The following is a 23655-nucleotide window of genomic DNA, read 5'->3' as shown; positions in this document are numbered from 1 at the left end:
ACCATTATCACCTCTTTCTTACTTGAATTAATTACTGCAATATCCTCCTGTGACCTGCATCCACTCGTGTCATCTAATACATTTGCCACACGGAAATCACATGATCTTTTTAGGACACAAATCTGAATCATACCACTCCCCTGGCTAAAAGTTTTCAAAGGTGTCCAATGCCCTCAGGACAGTTAATAACATATGATGATGAAGATGATGATAAAAATATCCAACTTACACGGACCTTCCTATGTATCAGGTGTTAATCTACACGCTTTATAGGTACCTGGATCCTCATTATTTGTGGAGTCCATATTTGTGAACTCATCTACTCACTAAAATTTATTTGTAACCCCACAATTAACCCCAGCAGTGCTTTTGCTGTCATCTGTGGACATGTGCGGAGTGGCGAAAAATTGGAGTCATCTGATGCACACATTTCTAGCTAAGCTCAAAAGAGGCAGTGCTCTGCTTCATCTCAGCTCTCATCTTGTAAATCGTTCAGCATGAAGACTTTGTTGGGTCGTGTCTCATCTCACATGTTTTAGAACTGCATCCCCCAAACAAACAAAAGTAAAAAGGAAATAACAGAATTCTACTCAAACCCGAATGAGCCAGAAAGAAATAGACTTTGGGGATTGCTCTGTCTACTGACTTTAATGTTTTAGGTAATAAAAACTGTAGTGAAAGACTGAGTAATAGAAAATTTAATGGAAAATGGAAAGAATAGACCTTTTTCCTAAATCATAAAAAAGAAAATAGCTTACCTGCTGTGGAGATTGTCCATTAGGTTTCTCTAGAAGTTTAACTTCTCCTCCTGCAACAACAAAAAAGTTGCAAATTGAGATCTGCAAGTTGCCTCCTTTTCACAGCCAAGTTGCATCTCGAAAGTGACAGCAGAAAGCATTTCCCGAGGGGTGGTAGGCAGTGACGACGGGGAATGGAGTTGCCGGCCTGGAACAGCTAGCCCAGGCCAACAAGGGCTTTGAAATTTGCCAGGCCTGGGTTTGCAGCCCAGCTCCTGACACTCAGCAATCAGTTAGCAATTTACCCAAATTTCAGTGTTTTCATCTATAAAATAAGGTTGTAGTGAGAGTTAAATTGCACAACATGTAAGCTGTTTATCACACACTGGGCATGGTGGAATTATTCCATAACCAAAAGCTATTGTTGTTATTTATTATTGTTGATAAACATTACATGACAGTACACCTCTTCTCTGATGGGTAAAGTTTCAACTAAGCAGAAAAAAAATTCAAGGAATTTGCTTCTTGGAGACATATCAACAACCCAAGTTTCAATGAATACACATATAATATTTCAATAACATACATAATTTAGAAAATAGCTTTGCTTATAATGAGAATAATGATGTACAGAATTTGAGGAAGTAAAGCAAATGTCCAGATTTTTACCAACTTCTCTGTGATTATTTGAATGATTCACTATAAACAAACACAATTTTTTCAAGAAATGCTCTTAGCCCACTTCCAAGTAAACGACATCTTGAGATAATGAATTCTGCCTCAAATTTATCACATAATATCTGAATGGTTTCATTCTTTTGGTGATTCAATTTCATATTCTTGTCAGCAATGTCTTTTCACTCAGTATTATTTCACATTGTTTTTTTTTTTTTTAATTTTTTTAAATTTATTTATTTTCCCCCCAAAGCCCCAGTAGATAGTTGTATGTCACAGTTGCACATCCTTCTAGTTGCTGTATGTGGGACGTGGCCTCAGCATGGCCGGAGAAGCAGTGCGTCGGTGCGCGCCCGGGATCCGAACCCGGGCCGCCAGTAGCGGAGCGTGCACTTAACCGCTAAGCCACGGGGCCGGCCCTCACATTGTTAAATAATTCTTTAAAATCTAATACATCACCCAAATGTCACTTGATTCTATTATTCTTAATTTTTACCACAGTATTCATAATTCAACTCAAATATTTGGTAAGGAAGACATGAGTATGGTAAAGTTCATGCCCACAGGGAGCTAACCATCTAGTTGGGGAAGGCAAGGAGACAAGAAGAGTTCATAAATCACTAAAATATTATGCAGGGTACAGATAATGCCACTAGAGGAACACAAACAAAACCTGAGGAGGTTCAAGACTAGGAGATCTGTAGCTGGGCTGACAGCACCTGAACCAGGCATTCATTGAAAGATGAGAGGAACTGTGGCAGATGGAAACATAATGATAGTGAGGTGTGGTAAGAGGGCCTTTTGGGCAGAGGGAACATGACAAAGAGGGGTCAGGAAAGGATGGCGTATTATTTAGTCAACAAATAACTGAATACCTACTGTGTGCCAGGCACCAAGAAACTGCAGTGGATGGGACGCCATGTTGTGTGCCATACAGAGTGACAGCCTGCTGTGCAGAAGAGTGAATATTCTGGATTGCTTGGTGTTTAAAGAACTTGGAACTTGTCATGTGATTGGCAGAGAGATATTACAACCAGTGATAAGTACTTTGTAGGAAACCAACTTGTTGTGGCAATTTGGAGATACAGGAGAGAACCTACTTAGACTGAAGGATGGACCTTTGAAGAGGCAGCATTTAAACCAGGATCCAAAGGATGAGATGGAGCCAGTCATGCAAAAAATAGCTCTCAACAAGCCACTGCCCTGTTAAGAAGCCTTAAGTGGTTCTGCATGGCCTACCAAGTCTTTAATATCCTCAGCTAAGCATTCAAGGCCTTCCACAATATGGCACCAATGGCCTTCCTAGATTCTCTCTGAAACTCCTCCAGCCATTGGGTTTTTCACTATTTTCTAAACATGCCTATATTTTCCTGTTTCTATGGCTCTGTACATATTCTTTCCCCCAGCTGGCATGCCTCCATGCTCAGTGACATTTTGCAAAATCCTACTGATCCTTCAAAACTCATTTCACACACCACTTCCTCCATAAAGATTTTTTAAAATCCCAACTAAAGGTAATTACTCTTTTAATTTCTATAGAATCTTTCATCTCTTGGATGGCTCTGATCATTTTCTGCCTGAGTCCCAGTAATTCACTTATATAATGTTCCCTCCATTAGACCGTAAACTCTTAGTAGGGAGGGGTCATGGCTTTGTCATTGTTTACCTACATGTTGTATCTCTTCACAGTGACCTGCATTTAGGTGGTACATTGCATGTCTTTTAAAAATTTGACTTAAAAATATCACTGACAATTTTAAGATGCCTAATACTAATGTATAATATTATAAAACAACAATGTACATATTTTATGAAATCTAAGATGCACATGTATTTATTTACCTTTTTTTTTTTTTTTTGTGAGGAGGACCAGCCCTGAGCTAACATCCAATGCCAATCCTCCTCTTTTTTGCTGTGGAAGACTGGCCCTGGGTTAACATCTGTGCCCATCTTCCTCTACTTTATATGGGACGCCGCCACAGCATGGCTTAACAAGCGGTGCGTCGGTGCGCGCCCAGGATCGAAACAGGTGAACCCGGGGCTGCCGCAGCGGAGCGCGCACACTTAACCGCTCGCGCCACCAGGCTGGCCCCTCATTTACCTTTTAACATCTCTGAAACTGGAATGCATCTTACAATCATTGGCACATCACGGTAAATTGGCAGCATTGTTTTCTATTTTTGTGGGGCATAAGATAATGGTACATGTTACAATTGATGACATCAAATATTCAATGAAATATGGTATTTTAATCCTACATTATAGTTTATTATCTCAGGAACATATTATGCACACATTTTATTAAAAATATCCTATGTTAAACGAGTGTCTACCTTGGGCACAATTATATAAACAAATGTAATACACGGCTCATTTACCCAAGTAACTTCTAAGAAGAAAACTAACAATATGCAGAGATGGAGTAAGAATTTTACGAGCTCTAAGCACTATAAAGATCATGTATCAAAGTAAAAACAATAAGCATAACATAAGACACTTGAAAAAAATTCTATTTTTTTTCCCAGGATGACTTTTTAAAATAAATTTCTTCAAAAGGAAATATTTTTGGCACACCTGCTCTGCTGATGCCTTAGGTACATGACTAATTTGTTTGTTGGGCAAGATAGCATTAAAATTACGTTGGGTTGTACATGGTGAGGACTCAATGACTGGCACAGCCAGTGGGTGCTAAGCATCATGGGAGTTTGGGAGAAGAAGCAATCCCAGTGCGGTGGAGATGCCAGGAAAACTTCATGGAAAAATGGGAACATGAGAGATAGGCATAAATTAGTCAGGCAGAGAGGACACTTTTAGTAAAAGCAAAAGGATAGGAAAGAATATGACTTGTGCAGAAGACAATGGAGAGAACCATGCTGTGGATTTTGGGGAAAGATATGGCATAATGCCACCAGGTTCCTGAGGCCCTCGAAAGTAAGCCCAGAAGACCAAACATGACACGATTGGCAAAGCGAGTAGGTTCTTGAGCACAAATGACAGGATGGTAGCAATATATTAGAAAGCCTCATCTGCTAGTAGTAAGCAGGGAAAATTAGGAGGTTAGGTACAGAGAGACTTGCTAAGAGCTGATCCTTTGAATTAAGTGACGAGATAAAAAGAGCCTGATGTATCGTGGTATTGAAGGGAATTCAGAAGAAACAGCAAATCCGGAAAACTATTTTTTCAAGCTTTCCTTGATTTTTGAGATAAGCATTAATTTCTACCATCCCTGGTTTCTCTTAGCACTTTGGTTTATATATTTATTATACATAGCGTCTTAGGAAAGTTATGTTGCCTCACTGTTTCCTTATGTTAAAACGAAAATTATAATAGTGCCTTTTTCAGAGAGGATTTAGGATTAAGTGAAAGAACACAGTAGAGCACAGAGCACAGTGGTTGATACAAACTACAATCTCAACAACGTCAGCTGTGATTTTTCATTCATTCTCATTGACGTCATCATCATTCATCATCATCATCATCTGTTAGTCAGTTTTCTATGTTTTTCTCCACGCCACTACACTGGAAGTTCCTCGAATCCAAATATTGCATTTCATTATCTTTGTTTCTTCAAAAAGAAATACAAAGTAGGACTTCTGCAAATATGTACTGAATTTTAAGGAAAAAAAAAAGCCAGACCTCCATGAAAGAAGGGATTCATGTGACAAAAGAAGGAATTATTAAAATTATTCTAATTCTTAGAGGCTGACAGGTAGTTCCATAAACAGGGCAGTTGGAAGGAGAACCATGTGCAGTATTTGAGAAATCCTGAACTCCGCATTTAGCCTACTAAGTGATCAATGGGGAGACAATAAGAGAAAGGTGGCACTTTCCATTAACGGGTGGGGGGTGGGGCACAAAGTCACAGAGAGCAACAGAGGAGATAAAAACAGAAAGCCCACGGATGTGAAGTAACTGACCTTCCTAGTAAGTCAGCAGCGTGGAAAGCCAAGAACTAGCGCAATTTAGAATGCAGAATCCTGAAAGGCTTTAGGAAAGTAGGAATGACGAGGGGAGGGCTAAAATCAGGATGATCTGGAAGGTGTTTAAGAGGTGGTTAGGTTCCTAAATCCCCTTCTGTACTCCTGGCCTTGAGGTGGTTTCCACTCTCCATCTCAACTGAAGAATGTAAGTTTAGTGCCTGAAAAGGATAAAATAGGATTTTTGGGCCAGGAACACAATAGAGAATACACTGCAACGGGCAGGGGTTCCAAACCCAAAACTGGGAAATTAAGTGAACGTGTGCACAAGGAATGCTGAGGCCCTCGGCTGCTCCCCTCCCTGCCTCTGGGAATGCTGGCAGCCACCCTGAGCTGTCCTCCAGACATCTGAGGAAAGTCTCTACCATGAAAGACAGACATTGAAACCAACCAACCAACCAACCAACCAACCAATCAACAAGCACTTGACACAAAGAGTAGGGAGAAGAAGACAAAAACAAAAACAAAACAATTGACAATAATATCCTCATCATGTCACCTGCATCCAAAAAGAACAGAGGCTATTAAAAAAAAAAATCAGAAAACAACAACAAAAAAAGCTCTTGGAAATTAAAACAAAGACAGGAAAAATGAGTATTTCAATAGAGAGTCTAGAAGAAAAGGATGGGGAAATCTCATATAAAGTAGCAAAAGAGATAAAGATGTAGGAAATTGAATAGAAAGGTAAAAAAAATTAGAAGACTAGTCTAGGAGGTCCAATATCCAAATAAAAGGAGTTCCAAAGAAAACCCAAAAAACTCCAAAAAACAAATAAACGGAGGGGATGAATTCATTAAGAAAACAATTTGAGAAAATTTCACATAACTGAAAGACATGAATTTCTAGATGAAAGCACTTACCAAGTGCCCAACACAATAGATAAAAACAGACTCAACCTCAAGACACACCATTGTGATATTTCAGAACCGAGGAAAAAGCAAAGATCTCACAGATCTCTTCTAGAAAGAGAAAAACAGATCATGTACAAAGAGCTGGGGATCAGAATGGTTTTAGACTTCTAAACACACACATAAATCATTCTAAACTTGGCCAATTTCTCACTTAATTGGCCAAATTACCACTTAAGTGAGAGGGTAGGATACAGACATTTTCAAATATGAAAGGTCTCAAAAAATTTACCATGCATACACCTTCCCCTCCTGGGAAGGAGGCTATTAGAAGATGTAATAAACAAATGAGGGAGTAAACCAAGAGGGGAAGGCAAGGGACACAAGGAAATAGGGCATTAAGCACGAGAGAGACAAAGGTATCCCCCAGGACGATGGTGACGGGAGATCCCAGAATGCCAGCAGTGTGCACAGCCGAGAGGCCAGCTCACGCAGAGTGGAGAAGGGAAGAAGGCTGAGGGCAGTTTTCTTACAAGAGATGGAATTGATAGAATAACTGAAGTGTCCTAAAGGGAAAGATTTATACAAGAAGGAAAGAATTTGGGGTTGAATCAGCGGTAAGTATGCAGAACACTGAACAAATGAAAAAATGAGCCATTTGTTACCTCCAGAGAAAAAGCTTGCAGGAAAGGAAATATAATTACAATTCTCTACCTGGCTTAGCTGTGAACAGCATTGACATAGCTATAACAAATAGCAGATATTCATCTAACTAAAACCAGAGAGGGTTCAGTGCGGAGTGGGAATATTCCTATGTGTGGTGGGGCAGGGGGTGGGAGCTGAATCACCTGCTTCCATGGTGGAAGATATTGTCTAAAACTGAAAAAAAATCAAATGGTAATAGAAACACTCATTTAGAGAAACAGAGGCAAATAAGCAAAATAATCAGCTAAAAAAGTGATTTCCTTTGAGGAAAGAAAAATGTGCTCACAAGGAAGCAGTCTGGGCCTCATTTGAAGATTTGGGAACAACCTAGGGAAAAGAGCAAAGTCATGAAAAAGGGTAAACTAGATGATACCAGCAATAACAATGATGCTTCTGAAAAAGCTGACTCACATCCATTTATTTAACCTACATTAATTATTGAACACCCAGTGCCATGGGCCAGGCCTTGTGCTAGTAGATGATCATAGCAGGATAATAAGAAAGAAAGCTTACAATGTAAAGAGGTGGGCAAAACATAAGCAAATGATTATGATCCAGTGATATAATGGAGCTTATAGGCAAAGCATTATGAAAATGTGGGGACCAGCAGTCAACCTTTCAGAATATTCTAGAGCTGTGCAGTCCAATATGGTAACTACTAGCCACATGTGGCTATTTAAATTACTTAAAATTAAACACGTTAAAAGTTCAGCTCCTTGGTTATACCAATCAGCCACATTTCAAGTGCTCAAAAGCCACCAGTGGCTAGTGGCTACCATATTGGACAGTGTAGACAGAATATTTTCCTCATCGCAGAAAGTTCTATTGGATGGTCCTGGTTTGGAGGTTCTTAAATGGAGATTTTTACAGCGTTTTCAAGGATATTAACCCCCTGAAGGGATCACATTCCACAGGTCTCTTAGTAAATAGAGCCTGGCAGAGCTTGATATTTAACCAGCTAAATTATCTGTATGTGGAATGGAATTTTTACTCTGTTAGAAGTTTAGTTTTCAGTTGGAGCCACCCCTGTAGCTAGGAAGGGGTATTTCTTACATTTCCTGACACTGTCTGACCACCCACAGATATTGGGGGCAAATCCCTGGTGACCTGAAGTCTCTCTTTGGGAAAGTACTTTTGCAGAGTGGAAAGAGGGGATTGTTCTGGAGAACTCAGAAACTCCTGAGTTTGAATTCTACCTCCACTACTTATTAGCTGTGTGGCCTCGAGCAAATCTCTCAACCTCTCTGGGCCTTCGTTTTTTTAGACATGAGGTGTATAGATAATGTACGGGTCAAGATAAGCAGGTGGCAGGAGCACAAAAATTGTTCTGAATCTCCAACATTCAAGAAGTAGGCTGGTGAGAGAAGTCTTCTCTCAGTGGAGAAGAGGGCTGGCTCTCCTTACCTCTCATTTCTGCTCCTCACTACCCTGTTTTCTGGGTTTTGTTAAAGGATCTATCATTGACGAGGAATTAAGTACCTATCACAGGAAGGGAAATTTCTGTTCAAAGAAGGGCAAAGGGCAGAAGGGGAAAGGGCACAGACATTTACTGAAGGCCCAGGACATGCCAGACCCACTTGCAGGTACTGTATGTCATTCTATAAAGCCCCCCACGGTCTAGGACGAGTTGAATGATGTGAGGCAGGTGGCTGGAGGGGAAGGGTAGTGGGCGGTGGAAAAGACAGCATGGTAGGAGAGAAACTCACAAGGGTGGGCTGGGCTTAGGTGGGGCGGGGCCATGAATGCCTCGCTAAGGGCCTGACTTGATGAGCTTCACGGTTCATAATAACAACTGGTGGCAACATGCTGGACTCCTGTGGCCAAGAGGAGAGGCAGTCCAGGTGAATTGAGCCAGCCTGTAACTTATCCACAGACAGGTTTTTACTCAGAGTTTCTTCCACAGAGTGGACACTCCATCTCTGTTACCTTCTTTAACTTTCACGAGAAGAAAAAGTTTCTTTCCAAGTGGAGTTAAGTTCTAAATATGATAAGCCCGAGTTGGCACCAACACTGGCTGCCAGCATTAACTTTTCCTTGCAACTTGTAAATGCATTCAGGCTTGTTTTTGGGTTTTCTTTTACGGGTTTCCCCCACCCCCACCCCCAAGCAGGGCCAACATCTGAATAGAAAGAACAGATCTCCAGCTGGGCTCCTTTCTCGGAGCAAGCTTTGCAAGCTTTGCAACATCTTCCTTGGATACGATTCAGCTGGGGGCCTTCCCCGTATTCCAAGAGGAATTCCTGTGTCCTCGCACAGGGACCCCTTTGTTGTCGAGGTTATGAGAAGTTAACCACTACTTCGCACGAGGAAATATCTTTTCATTGTGTGAAGCAATGATCAAAGTGGAATGTCATTTAAACCAAGGAAAACAAAACCGTGATTTATATCTAAGATCTCTACAGAAAACAGAAAGAACCTAGTTACTTAGTAAAGCACAATTATCTGCAGTTTGAGTGTAAAATTCACTCATCTATTGACGGATTTTAAAGTTTAGTCCTTGAATGTCCAAATTCTAAGTACTTTTTTTAACGACAAAAACTTTTTTCTTTTGCATCTGCTCTGCTCACAAATTATCTCCAATCTTTTCAAAATGCTTAAAATAAGAACTTTTCTCATTAAAAAAGGATATTTGTATGTATACAGATTTATATATAATTACATATATAAAAATAGATACAATCATACACACACATGCACATATACATATAAGCACACAAAGTTTGGGAAAAGAGTGGAAAAAGTTCAGCCATCAACATAGCAACCTAACCTTGTGTTAGGTGTTAAATTTTTTCCCAGGATCTGTTTTAGTTTATGTCCATCTGCATACCAATTTTACACAATACATGAACAACTTGACAACCTGCTTTTTTCCACTTAACATTATATCTGTAGCCTTTTCCATGACAACACAATAAGGTCCATGACTGTTTTAAATGGCCACAAATTATTCCAAGGGTGACCCTCTGCCAGTGAATTAACCGTTCCTCTCTATCGCTTAACATTTTTGGAACCTTCCATTTTTGGTAAAGTCACCCTCGCAGCCTCCAAGTTCAGAGTCCACACTGCTGACTATAGACATTACATAATTGTAATGTGTGAGACGATTTTGATTTTCTTTGCCTTTCCATTTTTTCATCTTCTTCTGAGGAAGTACAGAAGATCTGTGGCGTCCAGGAGTTAGAGACCAGCCAGGAGGCTGTTTCTCCATCACAAACTAGGAAATGCTGGATCCACAGGCATCACTGCTATTCAAATTCAGAACTCCAGGTAAAGAGCAAGGAGAACTCGCCCAGCAATGACCTGTCCAGGGCAGAAATCCTCCTTTCCCAAACAGTTAAAGACCCTGCACCATAGAGCAGAGTTTTTAACTCCTATTAAGTTAATCTTTTTTCTCTCTTTGCAGCACAAGCTCTTCCGGAGCGGAGGCAGCAAGCTGTGTCTCTCTTAGCATCAGCAGCCCAGAAGCAATGGCTGATGGTCATCCCGGAAATTTGTAGGAGCCCTAATGCCCTTTGGATATTATCTTGTCTATTTAATAAAGTCCTATTCTGTCTCAATTTTCTCACATACACAGCATAAGAGATTTGTCTCAGATGTACAAACTCGCACATGTTCATTTACCAAGGGCAGGTGAGGGGGACGGGGGGGACAGGAGAGGACGGAGTGAGGCAGAACCCAGGGGCCACATCACTGCAGCTGTCATGCTGTCAGTTCATTTATGAACGGGAGCTCAGGGAAGTTACAGCCACAATACTCTTCACCAGGCCCAGGCAGGCAGTGTAGTGACACTCAACAGATTCTCAAAACTGAAACATGGGGCTCTGGGTCTGAGGCACAAGTGTGTGTGTTGATTAAGTTGCCCTTGGCTAAATTTCTCCCATTCTACGTGAGATTTATAAAGTGTTTTGACACCCTGGTTAAGGTATTAGTTTTAACAGAGAGACAGAGAGAACGAATAAATGGCTATTAAACTGCTGTGAATAAAGATTAAATTTAAAATCACAGCATTTGTGGGGTGGGAAGGACCTAAGAAAATATTAATCTAAGCCACATGGATTAGAGATCGGGAACTGAAGCCCTGAGGAGCTAAGCGACTGCCAGTATTATTTTGCTAAACCATGCTGCTGTCCTTGTAGAGATCTAGAGGCGGGATCAGGCCACGTTTTTTGTAAATAAAGTTTTATTGGAACACGGCTTTGCCCATTCATGTATGTGTTGTCTGTGGCTGCTTTCACGCTACACAGAAGAGTAGAGTAGTTGCAACAGATGCTGTGTGACCTGCAAAGCCTAAAATATTTACTCTCCAGGCTTCTACAGAAAAAGTGATGAGTCCAGCTCTACAGGATAAACAAAGTACATGAGGAGGAACCCAGGCACGCCAGCAACCATGTGAGCGAACTTGGAAGTGGATCTTCGCAGGCCTTCCAGCAGGTACCTGAGCGAGCTTAGAAGCAGATTCTCCAGCTCCAGTCCAGTCTGGAGATGACTGCAGCCCTGGCCGATAACTGGACTCATGAGAGACCTTGAGCCAGAAGCACCCTATTAAGCTGTGCCGGGTTCCTCACCAACAGAAACTGCGAGATAACAAATGTCTGTCATTTTAAGCTGCTAAATTTAGAGGTAATTTGTTACACAGCAATAGATAACTAATACAATTGCATCTCCTTAGCTGGGCTCACCCTTTCAAGGTGAGTGAAATACTACCTCCCAGGTCAAGGTCCCATTGTGATCTGCTCTGTGGAGCCTTTTGGACCCCTGGTCCCCAACTCCAAATGGTCCCAGCCATTTGGATGGTCCCAACCATCAAAGCACTGTGCCAACTGCTTACTCAGAGCCTATCCCATGGCCATGTGGTCAGTTACATAGATGTCTGTCTCCCTGGCTGGTGCTGTGTCTTATTCAGTTTTGTAACCACAGAATCTGATTTAGTTCCTATTACTCATAATGGAATACTAATAAATATTTATTGAATGCTTACTATGAGTCAAACAGTTTATGTGTGTTATCTCATTTAACCCTCACAACAACCTTAGGAGGGAGGTACTATTTCTAAGCCCATTTAATAGGGGAAGAAGCAAAGGTTAAAGAGATTAAGAAACTTGCCTTATATTCTGTAGCCAGCAAGTGGTGGAGCCAAGATTTGAGCTGTGATTGACCCTGATGCTACCACACTCTACTTCTAGAACCCAAAGTCCCAGGATACGTGGCTCCAGTCTTAGCTCTGTCACTTGTAACTGTGGACTCAGCCAAGTAACTCACGCAGAGGACAACAATTTTCTCACCCATAAAGTGGCGACGATGGTGCCCCTTTCCTCTCTCCCATTCAACTGATTTTAGTTGACTAAAGGAAAGAATTTTCACCCATTTCTGGCTGTTCTATGCTGGAACGTAAATTCCATAAGAAGGCTACTTGGTATTCAGCCCAGCGCCAAGCACAGGATGGGTGCTCAGTAAATATTTGTTAACTGACTAGTCCTAAAAATCTGACCTCATACTATTAGATTCAGGACACTATGGTCTGATTAAAGGAAGTAGTGTTCAAAGAATGGCTTCAAGGTTAAGAAGACACCTGACTCTAGTCAAGGCCCCAACTGTGGCCACACCAGAATGGATACCCCAGGACCTTCCTGGACATGGGTTCTTGTGAGTTAAATTCCCAGAGTTCATGATGCCATAACATCAATGTTGTGTGTCTGTCCTCTAGGAAAAGTATTATCTATCTATTCTGATCAGACTGCAGCCAATGACCTTGGATTTAAATTATATGTTTCCTGGAGCATGATTTTCAAACATAAAAATAAGGTAGCTACTTCTGTATGGACTACCTATCTCATCTTGCTTCCTTAAATGCCACTTTTATGAAAAAGACAACATTGCTTCCCTCCAAGCAACAACAAAATCCCAAGAGACCCAAAACTCTGTCAAGGTTTCCTTTCAGCATCATTTCTGATGAATTAGGTAAAATAGACATCCCAAGAAAATAAACAACCTGACGTATTCTTGATATCAAAACCCGAAAGAAATTCTTCCTAATAATCACCAGGGAAATGTGCACTGTAAGTATTTCCCACCATTACTTGGCAATCCATCTACTTTCCTAAGGGAACCAAGAACTTTGCAGACACGATTTGTCTCCATTAGATGACTGTTCAAACCTGAATCAAATATAACTTGCCCAGTTATTATTTTTATCCCTTTCACTCAAGCATTCCTAATACTACATAAGCACTTTTCCAGAAAATACTGGAAGGGTCCCTAATTGTTGTTCTTTTTCTTTTTTTCTTTCTTTCATTCACTCATTCATTCATTCATTTTCATCATTAACAAATATTCGATGGCCATAAGAGTAAGATGGGAAGGAGGACAGTGCTCAAAAATTTTGCATATTAAATTTTGCTCAAAGAAAGTCAAAAAGTTTGGTCACAGAGAGTTTGCTTATTTATAAACTAAAATCAACAGAACAGCCCCACCTTCTGCAGTGTGGAATGTAATGCGGAAACACAGTTTGTGGAAACAGTCCAAAACCAATTAAAGTAGATTTAAGCAACTGAGCATAAAAAAAATGTGTGTGACAATCCACTGATCACAAGAATATTTCTAGATAGTGGGACAGAGTAGAAGTAAAATAAAACCAGAAATTGATAAGCTCTTAACCTATTTCTAATTCACTCAACTCAGTAAACATGAGACCGGCTTAAATTCCCAATTTTTCAATTCTTAATGTTTTCTTAGCTTGATATACTAACATGTAAAGTGTATTAACGTACTGTCTTTGGGGGAAAAAAGCCTACCGCTTAAGCCAGAGATAGCTGGAAATGGATCCTATAGTCTTTACTAGCAAAAAAAGGTACATGTTTACACAGCAACAAAACGCGTGACATTTCAGGAGACATTTATCTGTAACCCACTTTTGGGTAGTTTGAAGCCTTCTTGATAGTATTCCCTCTTGCTGGTGGATTAATGCAGAAAACTCAACACCAGAAGAAGTTGGCATGCTTTTTAGCTTCTCTTGTTTAACAACGGGATAAAAAGCTGTGTTCCTATTTCCCTCTGTTCAAAATGGTGCCAGTGTTGTGGGGAAAGGCATGAATTTTGCTCTGTGGTTCTGGCAGGTGCAAAGTTTGCAGATCAGTTATGCCTCACAGGCAGTGGTGTGCTGGCAAATGTTTAACAACCAGTTCCACAGGAAAAAAATGTTTATTACAAATAAAGGGTGTGTAGCACACAGTTCATAAATAATATCAAATAAACAATACTTTCTTTTTATTATAAATTCCGTATAGACAACTGATTTTCACAGAATGCTTTAACTGAGTTTTGCTGGACTCTTCTATCTATAGTCAACCTATGATTGTAACTGATAAATAAGTACAGTTCCTACATGAATGTACTTGATATTTTTGTTTAAGTTTTAACAAGTTAGACAAAAGTGAAACAATGAACACATGTTGGAATTTCACTTGTTTGCTAGTGACATGAGCAAATTTTTTGCTGAATCAGATAATAGTTTTTGAATACTGGAAGAAAAATTTCTTTAGGAGTTTTTTTTTATGTTAGTCTCATGTAACAGCTACAGACTCAGCAAATGTTTACGTTTAATTCATGTTAACACGTTCTTCATCATATTCTTAAGTGTAGTCATGCAAAAAAACATTAAATCGAGCCCCGATTCATAGCATTTGCCAATTTCCAGTGTGAATCCTCCCGTCATGACTGATTTCAAGCTAGTAATGCTATGTCACTGAATACAAAGTTGGAAAGAGATGTACCGTATTTCTATCACACAGATTCAATAGATGTAAATACCCTCAAGAACATAGTAAAATAATTAGAAGGTGATGAGTTTTATTAATTTTGTTTTCAATATAATTTAATTTTACTTTAATATAATTTAATTTTTATTATCATCTCACAAAACTTCTGAAATTCCAAAATTCCACAGCCAGTCCTGGCTGGCTCCCGCACAAGGGTTCAGGGTTCTGAGACTGAAGGGCAAATGCATTTCTCAGACAATTTTCCTCTGGCCACACATCACTAACCTCCAATTAACAGTGACCCTAAGGCCCAACTTCCCCTGCTGTCTGGCCTTAAGCTCCCAGTAGAGGAAGAAGAGGTGAGGGAGAAGATGAGCTCAGCATAGTCATGTGACTTGGAGGCGGTACAGGAGTCCCTCCTTATCCGCAGGGGATACAGGTACATTCTAAGACCCCAATGGATGCCTGAAACCGTGTATGGTAATGAACTCTATGTATACTATGTTTTTTCCTATACATACATACCTATGATAAAGTTTAATTTATAAATTAGGCACAGTAAGAGATTAATAACTTCTCTTTGGCATAGTCGAATTGCCAGCATCACTACTCTTGCACTTTGGGGCCATCAGTAAGTAAAATAAGGATTACTTGAACACAAGCACTGCAATACTGAGACAGTCAGGCTGATAACCCAAACGGTTGGTTACTCAGTGACTAACGGGTGGGTAGTGGATACAGTGTGGATACGCTGGACAAACGGACGCTTCACATCCTGGGCAGGACAGAGTGGAGCTGCAAGAGATTTCATCACATTACTCAGAATGGCACACAATTTAAAACTTATGGATTGTTTATTTCTGGAATTTTCCATTTAATATTTTTGGACTGTGGTTGAACACAGGTAACTGAAACCGTGGAAAGTGAAATCACTGATAAGGGGAGACTACTGTATTTAGGTTCCTCACCTGTAGAATGGGGACAATACTATTCCTAGGATTGTTATAAGGATTAGAGATAATGCCTGCAAACCTCCTAGAATAATGCCTCAAATACAGCAGGTGCAGAATAACTGTTTCTCATTAAGATGATGGCTGAGTCACTGTAAAACATTCCTTTTCTTGACACATATGGGTCAGTCAGGCGAGCTGCTTCCTTTCCAACAGAGAAGCAATTTTCAAATGAGACTGATTGAAGAGTGAGTTTGAGAACAAGCCCAGTCACAATCCGACTTCTCGAGTATATGAAAGATGGTTACCTGGCTCCCACGGATCACTATTTTCATCTCTTCAGAGGAAATATCAAAAAAAAAAAAAAAGGGAAGGTAAATTTGTAACCAGAGTTTTAGCACAGACCCAAAGGATATCTTCCAACAGTCAATATTTTATGTCAGATTCATGGGCTAGAAGTCAGGAAGACTCATTTACCTCCTGTGAAATATACACAGGCAACAGTCGTTTTGGGAGTATCTTGTTGGGATAAAAGGTAAAATCTTTTAAAGAGTTTTCGATCTTTCAAAAATATGCTGCCTGAGAACATTTATCATTACTTTTGGGATTCTAGCCCTCTTTAGATCCTTTATCTCCTTTTTTTTTTTTTTTTTCCTTGAAGCAGATATTTAAAAAAACAAAGAAAACAATACAAATATAAAAAGGCTTACATTATTTTTTAAATATATGGAATAGGGATAATGATACCCATCTAGGCTTGTTGTATTAAACGAACTAAAGGATTTAGTCCATGGAATGTGTCTAGCACACCACCTGGGCACACACCTAATAGTAGCTGTTGCATGTAGTACATCACATTCTTCCCTCCTTTCAAATCAACTCAAGGTTAACTGGGGGGGCCACAGACAAAACACCTATGAAGAGGCCAGCTTCCTCCTGCCTTCCAAAAGAGCAGGGAAAGAGGCTGAACTGATTCCACTTGTCCCCCTCCAGAATACAGTATTTTCTTCCAAGAATAAAAAGGTCAGCCCACTTGTGATAGTTATTAACCAGACCAAATCTCAAGGAAGTCAGAGATTCTAATACCTCACTTGTCCTTTTGTTTTATATGCTTTTATAAACCCTATTCTTTATTCTGGATTTCAGGGAAACCAAGGATTAAGCGACAAGCCACAGACAGTTTCAGCACATACTACGTGTTTCAAGTACAGAAGGTATAATAGAGCCACCAGGAGTCCGACGTAGCCTTAAGATATAAGATACTTATAGCATCAATAATACACGATCATGTGGTCGGGTAGAAAATACAAAGGAAAAAATACATAAGAGTTTCAAAGCTAGGAATATTAAAAGAAAAGAATTAATGGCTATAATCTAAAGTACCCAGATCTATAATAAATATATTTATGTGGCACATTATTGAAGACAACTCGATATGTGTTTCTGGGGAAATCACAGAATTTAGACTAGAAACATTTTAAGGTATAGGGACTTTCGGTAATGTATTGTTAAAGTTAGCATTACTCAGATTCAGAGATTTGAGTTCAAGCTGCTATATCACCATATTTAATAAAAACTCAAACTAGATTCCTGGGCAGAAAGCATTCTAAAATGAAAAAGAGACAAAATATGATAAACCAAATATGACTAGTTGTCAGAATTAAAATCTCAAACCATGAACGTTGAACCAGATTACCTAAATTGAACTTTTAAAGGTAATAATAAAACGTGTGTGTGCGTATGTGTGTCTGCATGCATATGTGCAAATTTAAGCTGGAACAAAGTAGGAGGTTTTTCTCTCCTGGTGGAGTTTACATAATGTAGACTAGGGCTAAAACTGTTCATGAGACTAGTTCCTTAAACTATAGTAGTTTTAAATTTGAATACATACTGCTATACCATTTTATGTGAATTTGGAAAAAATGCAAAGTAAATTTACGGGATCAGTCTTTCTAATTCAGTTGCAAACTCTTCCTTCCGCAGACTATAGTGAGCAGATTTCCTGCCTAGGAGAACACTGGTGACTCAATACGGGCTTCTTTCTCTCGCTGGGCAATTGCAGGAGGAACTGGGTTGGTTGGTTGTATTTTTTCTGAAGCATTTTCTTATCTCACCAGGCTTCTGACCTCACTGCAGCTATTCTGCTGGTTTTTCTCCTTTCTTTTTCCCCAAAGAGGTGCCTCAAAAGCTTACATCCCAAGGCTAAAATTCTAGCAGGTTCTTAGAACTTGACACAGGTGTGCAATGGTTAAAAAACCCCAACCCTGGGCCCTCTTGGCTCAGGTGTGGCTACAGGTCGGCTGTGTGGCTGATGGCTACTGCTTAACAAAGCCAAACAGTACTCGCTGCAGCCCGCCAAGGTGCAGGGGTTACACGTTCAATAGGAGGAGCTGTGTACCCTTCCCACTGAGGACAAGAGTGAAACCATGAAATCCCTTCAGTCAAAGCTCCTCAGCGTCAAACACGACAGTGCTCTTCAGCCATCGGTATTCCAGCAGTACCTGGAAGAAAAACAAACCCAGTGCTAACTTCTGTCTCCTGGAGTTGATGCTCGACATAATTAAATTCGGTGGAAATGGACAAACTCAATTTTAAAAATTCTGAAATGAAGCCAAATATCAGCATCTATATTGGTATATTATGGTTCATACTTTATGCTTATCCCCGGATGAAGCTTAAGACATGTTGGAACTGAGGCTGTGAACTGACACGAGAAAAAAAAAACTATACAAAATGTATTCCATCACTCACTGCAATCCTAAATTGCACTGAGTCATTTCAAGCGAATCAGGCAGTTTTTTAATGTCATTAGGTTTTTAGTCCATTAAGGCACTTTAGAATTTCAAAGCAAATAGGGAATCCTTAGGCCTAAGTATTTTTTAAGATATTACAGTAAATTTTAATAATTAAAAAGTATTTATTCTATATCTATATGTACCTTTATGTACCTAGCACTGTGCTAGTCATTGTGGATAAATTAAATAATATATGACTCACTCTCTCCAAGAATTTTATAATCTGGTTAAGAAGCCAAATCCAACACATGAAGCAATGTGACGATAACTACACATAAAACAACATGGTACTGGGCTCCAGTGTGACCGAAGCTGTCAGTCCTCAACTTAGCTTCACTTGCATCCACTCACTGGGCTAAGAATTTACAGGTCCCCTTTGCTTTGATGTCCTTAGTTTCCTTCACCATAAACAGCATGATACAGGGGCCGGCCCCGTGGCTGAGCGGTTAAGTGCGCACGCTCCACCACTGGTGGCCCGGGTTCGGATCCCAGGCGTGCACCAACGCACCGCTTCTCCGGCCATGCTGAGGCCGCGGCCCACATACAGCAACTAGAAGGATGTGCAACTGTGACATACAACTACCTACTGGGGCTTTGGGGTGAAAAAAAAGGAGGAGGATTGGCAATAGATGTTAGCTCAGAGCCAGTCTTCCTCAGCAAAAAGAGGAGGCTTAGCATGGATGTTAGCTCAGGGCTGATCTTCCTCACACACACACACAAAAAAACAAAAAACCCCACAAAAAAACAGCATGATATAAACGTAGGTTTTAGTTTATTAAACCCTAGTAGTCAGAAATTTACACTTCAGGGGTGATCAACTAGCATCTAAAGACCATATATAGAAGTATATATGGTTACTAAATACAATTACAGCTGTCCATTGATTAAGTTATGAATTAATGAATGGCAGAAATGGGTTTTCATTGGTGAAATTAGTGGCTTATTAATCAGGAAAATAAATATTAGAAGTAACATTACTTGTGGGATTCAAGATATTCAGAAGGCTTCCCTAGCCCTGCATGAACAGGGAAAAAGAATCTAGTGAAGCCTTCGGTCTACACCCGTAGGCATGTTGCATGAAGCTGGATTCCTGGTCCTGTGACCTGTCATTGGATTACATGACTTCTGGTGCCTGATGCTGACTATAAGAGGAACAGAATCCTATGTCTGGAGTATCGTCATGTCTAACTCAAGTCTCTTTTCTGCAGGGTGGTGGTAGGAGAAGCTAAAAAGTTAGAGGACTGGGATTTCAAGTTTACAGAACAGATTGATATACTACTGCTTTGTGCCTGCTTGCTAATAAATGTGGTTTAAAAACATATGTGTGGAGAACTTCGTCTGAGACTTGCTTTCATTATATCCTGGCAGGGATGATGTTGGAGAGTGGCTAATTCTCACCCACCTCAAACTTTCCTGTGGCTGCCGTTATCTACACTTGATCCAATTCAGTTTTATTTTTAGATGCTAGAAAAACTTATTTTAAAGTTAAATTTGGCCCTTACTAACTGGTTATACGGCTGACCATAAATCCTCTAGGTTCAATTTTACTCCCATTAAATGAGGGTAACAACACCTACCTCCCAGGGTTACTATAAAAATTGGGAACAATTCTGTACATAGCCCAGTTAGCTGCTCATTCATCGTTAGTTCCCCCCCTCTGCATTACTGCCCCCTCACTATTCCTTTCTTCTCTCAGAGGAAACATACAAATGTTTATAGAATTGAAATGAATAACCTCTATTCTCTCTCTTCTCCAATTTTAGTTTCTTTGGACTGCACAAATTTTGGAGTTGTAAATTCAGTGCCTATAATTACTCATCTTAAATCTGGATGCCTTGAATCACGCAGGAGGTTAAAGTGCTTTGGCCTTCAGCTTCCCTTCCCTTTTCTAGTACCCAGGATCCTTCCTCACCCTCTTCTGGAACCCGTTGTGCCCATTCACACTTCTTGGGCTCTCCATGGGGGACTATTGCTTTGGCCTCTCTCAACATCACGTCAGTCATTTGCCTTAGATACACTTAGGAAGAGGGTCTATTTAACTTTCATTTCATTTAAAAACCCTTTCCTCACTAAGAAGTGAAAGATGAGAAATTATCATTTGAGAATGATTATGAGGTGTGGCAGCCAGCCTCCCAGCTGGCCCCCGGTGATCCTTGCCTCCTGGCGTCATATCCTTCTGGAGTCAGCTTCCCACACTGAATCAGGGCTGGCCTGTGTGACCAACAGAATGTGGCAGAAGTGATGACATGTGATTGTCCAGGTTAGTTTAGGAAAGGCATTACAGCTTCTGTAAAGGTTTCTCAAGTTGCTTTCTCTGGGGGAAGCCAGTTGCTTAAGGACACTTAAGAGTGAGAAGGCTCTGGAAGGAGGAACCAACTTGCGCTACCTTGGAACTATATCACCCAGTCCCAGTTAAACCTCAAGGGCTAAAGTCACAGCTGACATGTGACTGCAACCTTACGAGAGACCCCAAGCCAGAAAGGCCCAATTGCGTCACTCGCAAATTCCTGACTCAAAGAACTGTCACAGATGATAAATGTTTACTGTTGATTTACACCACTAGTTTTGGGGTGACTTGTTATGCAGCAATAGAAAACTAATACATTAAGAATTCATTTCCTGATAATGTACAACTGAAATTTCACAATGTTATAAACTAGTATGACCTCAATAAAACAAAACAAACAGCCAGGGCCACTAGTGCTGAGGGGAAAAAAAAAAGAATTCATTTCCTATTCTCAAACGGCCTCAATGATGGAGAAAACCTAATGCAGGCCAAGTATTTTAAAGAAGAAACCCACTGTATACTTCACTTGTTACTCTCTGCCACTCTTTTTGAAATGTAAATGCTAACTTAGCTGTGAGGGAAATGCCATCTATGGATTGAATGCTTGTGTCCCCCCAGATTCATAGGTTGAAGCCCTAACCCCAGTGTAATAGTATTTGGAGGTGGGGTCTTTGGGAGGTAATTAGGTTTAGATGAAGTCATGAGGGTGGAGCCCCATGATGGGATTAGTGCCCTTATAAGAGGAAGAGACCCGAGATTGCTCTCCTGCTCTCAGTGTATTGGCACCAAGGAAAGGCCATGAGAGCACATACCCAGGAAGAGGGCCCTCACCAAGATCCTGACCAAGCTGGGCCCTGATCTTGGACTTCTAGCCTCCAGAACCATGAGAAATAAATGTTTGTTGTTTAAGCTACCCAGTCTGTGGTAATTTGTTATAGCAGCCTGAACTAAGACAGGAATGTTTTATATATGTGTATATAACACACACGAGTATGTACTTTTTGTTTAAGAGGAAAACACAAATAACACATAACCCTCCTTTTGGTCTTTGCTATACACTTCATGTTTGTGTCCCCAAATTCATACCTTAAAACCTAAACCCCAATGTGATGCTATCTGGAGGTGGGGCCTTTGAGAGGTGATTAGGTCATAAGGGTGGAACCCTCATGATTGGAGATTAGTGCCTTATAAAGGAGAACCCAGAGAGCTTCCTTGCCCCTTTTGCCATTTGAGGACACGGAAAAGATGGCCATCTGTGAACCACGAAGCAGGTCTCATCAGACACCAAATCTCCTGGTGCCTTAATCTTGAGCTTCCCAGCCTCTAGAACTGTGAGAAATAAATGTTTGCGTTGTTTATAAGCCACCCAGTCTCTGGTATTCTGTTATAGTACCCCAAATGGACTAAGGCAGTCTTACACGAAGACTGACTGGCAAACTCCAGTAAGTCTGCAAAGAATGGACTGTTCTTTGTGCCTGATAGGAACACAAGGCTAAAGGGGTGTCAGTCAAGTCACTGTTAGTGATTGTTTTATTACACAAATAATACATGGTCATTGCAGAAGAATTAGAAAATACAGATGAAGCAAAAATGCAACAAATAGCATTCAAAGATAGCCATCATTAACTTAGTGTTACCTCTAGCCTTTTTTTCTACTTAAAATAATATCACGAATATTTTCTACATCAAAATACACAAGTACTTTATAATTTTTAATGGCTATGCTATAATCCTTTGAACTGGAAACTCTGGATCATTTTTAATCTGTCCTATTAAAAGTTCATGCCAGGGCCGGCCCAGTGGCTTAGCGGTTAAGCACGCGCGCTCCGCTGCTGGCAGCCCGGGTTCGTATCCCGGGCGCCCACCGATGCACCGCTTCTCCGGCCATGCTGAGGCCGCGTCCCACATACAGCAACTAGAAGGATGTGCAACTATGGCATACAACTCTCTACTGGGGCTTTGGGGAAGGAAAAAAAAGGAGGAGGATTGGCAATAGATGTTAGCTCAGAGCCAGTCTTTCTCAGCAAAAAGAGGAGGATTAGCACGGATGTTAGCTCAGGGCTGATCTCCCTCACAAAAAAAAAAAAAAAAAAAAAAAGTTAAAAAAAAAAAAAAGTTCATGCCAATTTATTATCTCACAGGCGAATATGTGTTTACCCATTTCCTACAACCAACACTAGCTATCACAGTTCCTTAAAATCTGTGATTAATTTCTAAGAAGCCAAAATTTAATGATCTGTTAGATATGTCAACAAATATTTGCTTTTAAGGAAAGGAAAGGATTTTAAATGTATGACATTTCATGAATTGTTTGTTCCACTAGAGCGTGTCATTAGAATATTCATGTGTGTCTGGCTGGTGCGACTTACTCAGGACTGGGCTACTTGAACTCCTGGAGTGACTTAGGCCAGTGGGCTCCTAGATGGGGCACTCGTACCTCTGGCAGTTACTAAGATGAAGCATGGAGGATTGGCAGAAAAACATTACAACTCCTATCAATATTTATCTCATCTTTTAAAAAGGTCTATTTGGTGTAAAATATTGTTTATAAAATATTAGTATAGTAGTATATGTGTATTATACAAACATACACATAAATATATAGTTCATGCCAAATTTTTTACTGATAGGTAACATGATCCAATCACTTTGGAAAACACTGATTTAGATCACTACTTCTTTTTAACAGTTTTTTATTTTTTTATTTTTTTTTTGTGAGGAAGATCAGCCCTGAGCTAACATCCATGCTAATCCTCCTCTCTTTGCTGACGAAGACTGGCTCTGAGCTAACATCCATTGCCAATCCTCCTCCTTTTTTTCCCCCAAAGCCCCAGTAGATAGCTGTATGTCATAGCTGCACAGCCTTCTAGTTGCTGTATGTGGGACACGGCCCCAGCATGGCCAGAGAAGCCGTGTGTGGGTGCGCG

General features: G+C 40.3%; 1 protein-coding gene across 3 annotated transcripts in view; it reads right to left on the bottom strand.

Annotated features, from left to right (window-relative positions):
- PGCKA1 (PDCD10 and GCKIII kinases associated 1) overlaps nt 1–23655 on the bottom strand; it is an 83678-nt gene that overhangs the window by 16725 nt on the left and 43298 nt on the right. For 2 of the 3 annotated variants that reach the window (XM_087434176.1, XM_087434175.1), the window contains exon 2: nt 759–808. The gene's annotated coding sequence lies outside the window, so the exon portion shown is untranslated. Of the gene's footprint in view, nt 1–758; nt 809–18044; nt 18148–23655 lie in introns of those variants that run through there. The other variant, XM_087434177.1, reaches the window with a different exon arrangement.

Source organism: Ceratotherium simum, chromosome 8 (assembly GCF_057802395.1).
Source record: "Ceratotherium simum simum isolate JZ-2026a chromosome 8, ASM5780239v1, whole genome shotgun sequence".
Classification (NCBI taxonomy): domain Eukaryota; kingdom Metazoa; phylum Chordata; class Mammalia; order Perissodactyla; family Rhinocerotidae; genus Ceratotherium; species Ceratotherium simum.
This window is presented reverse-complemented; position numbering and strand designations above follow the sequence as displayed.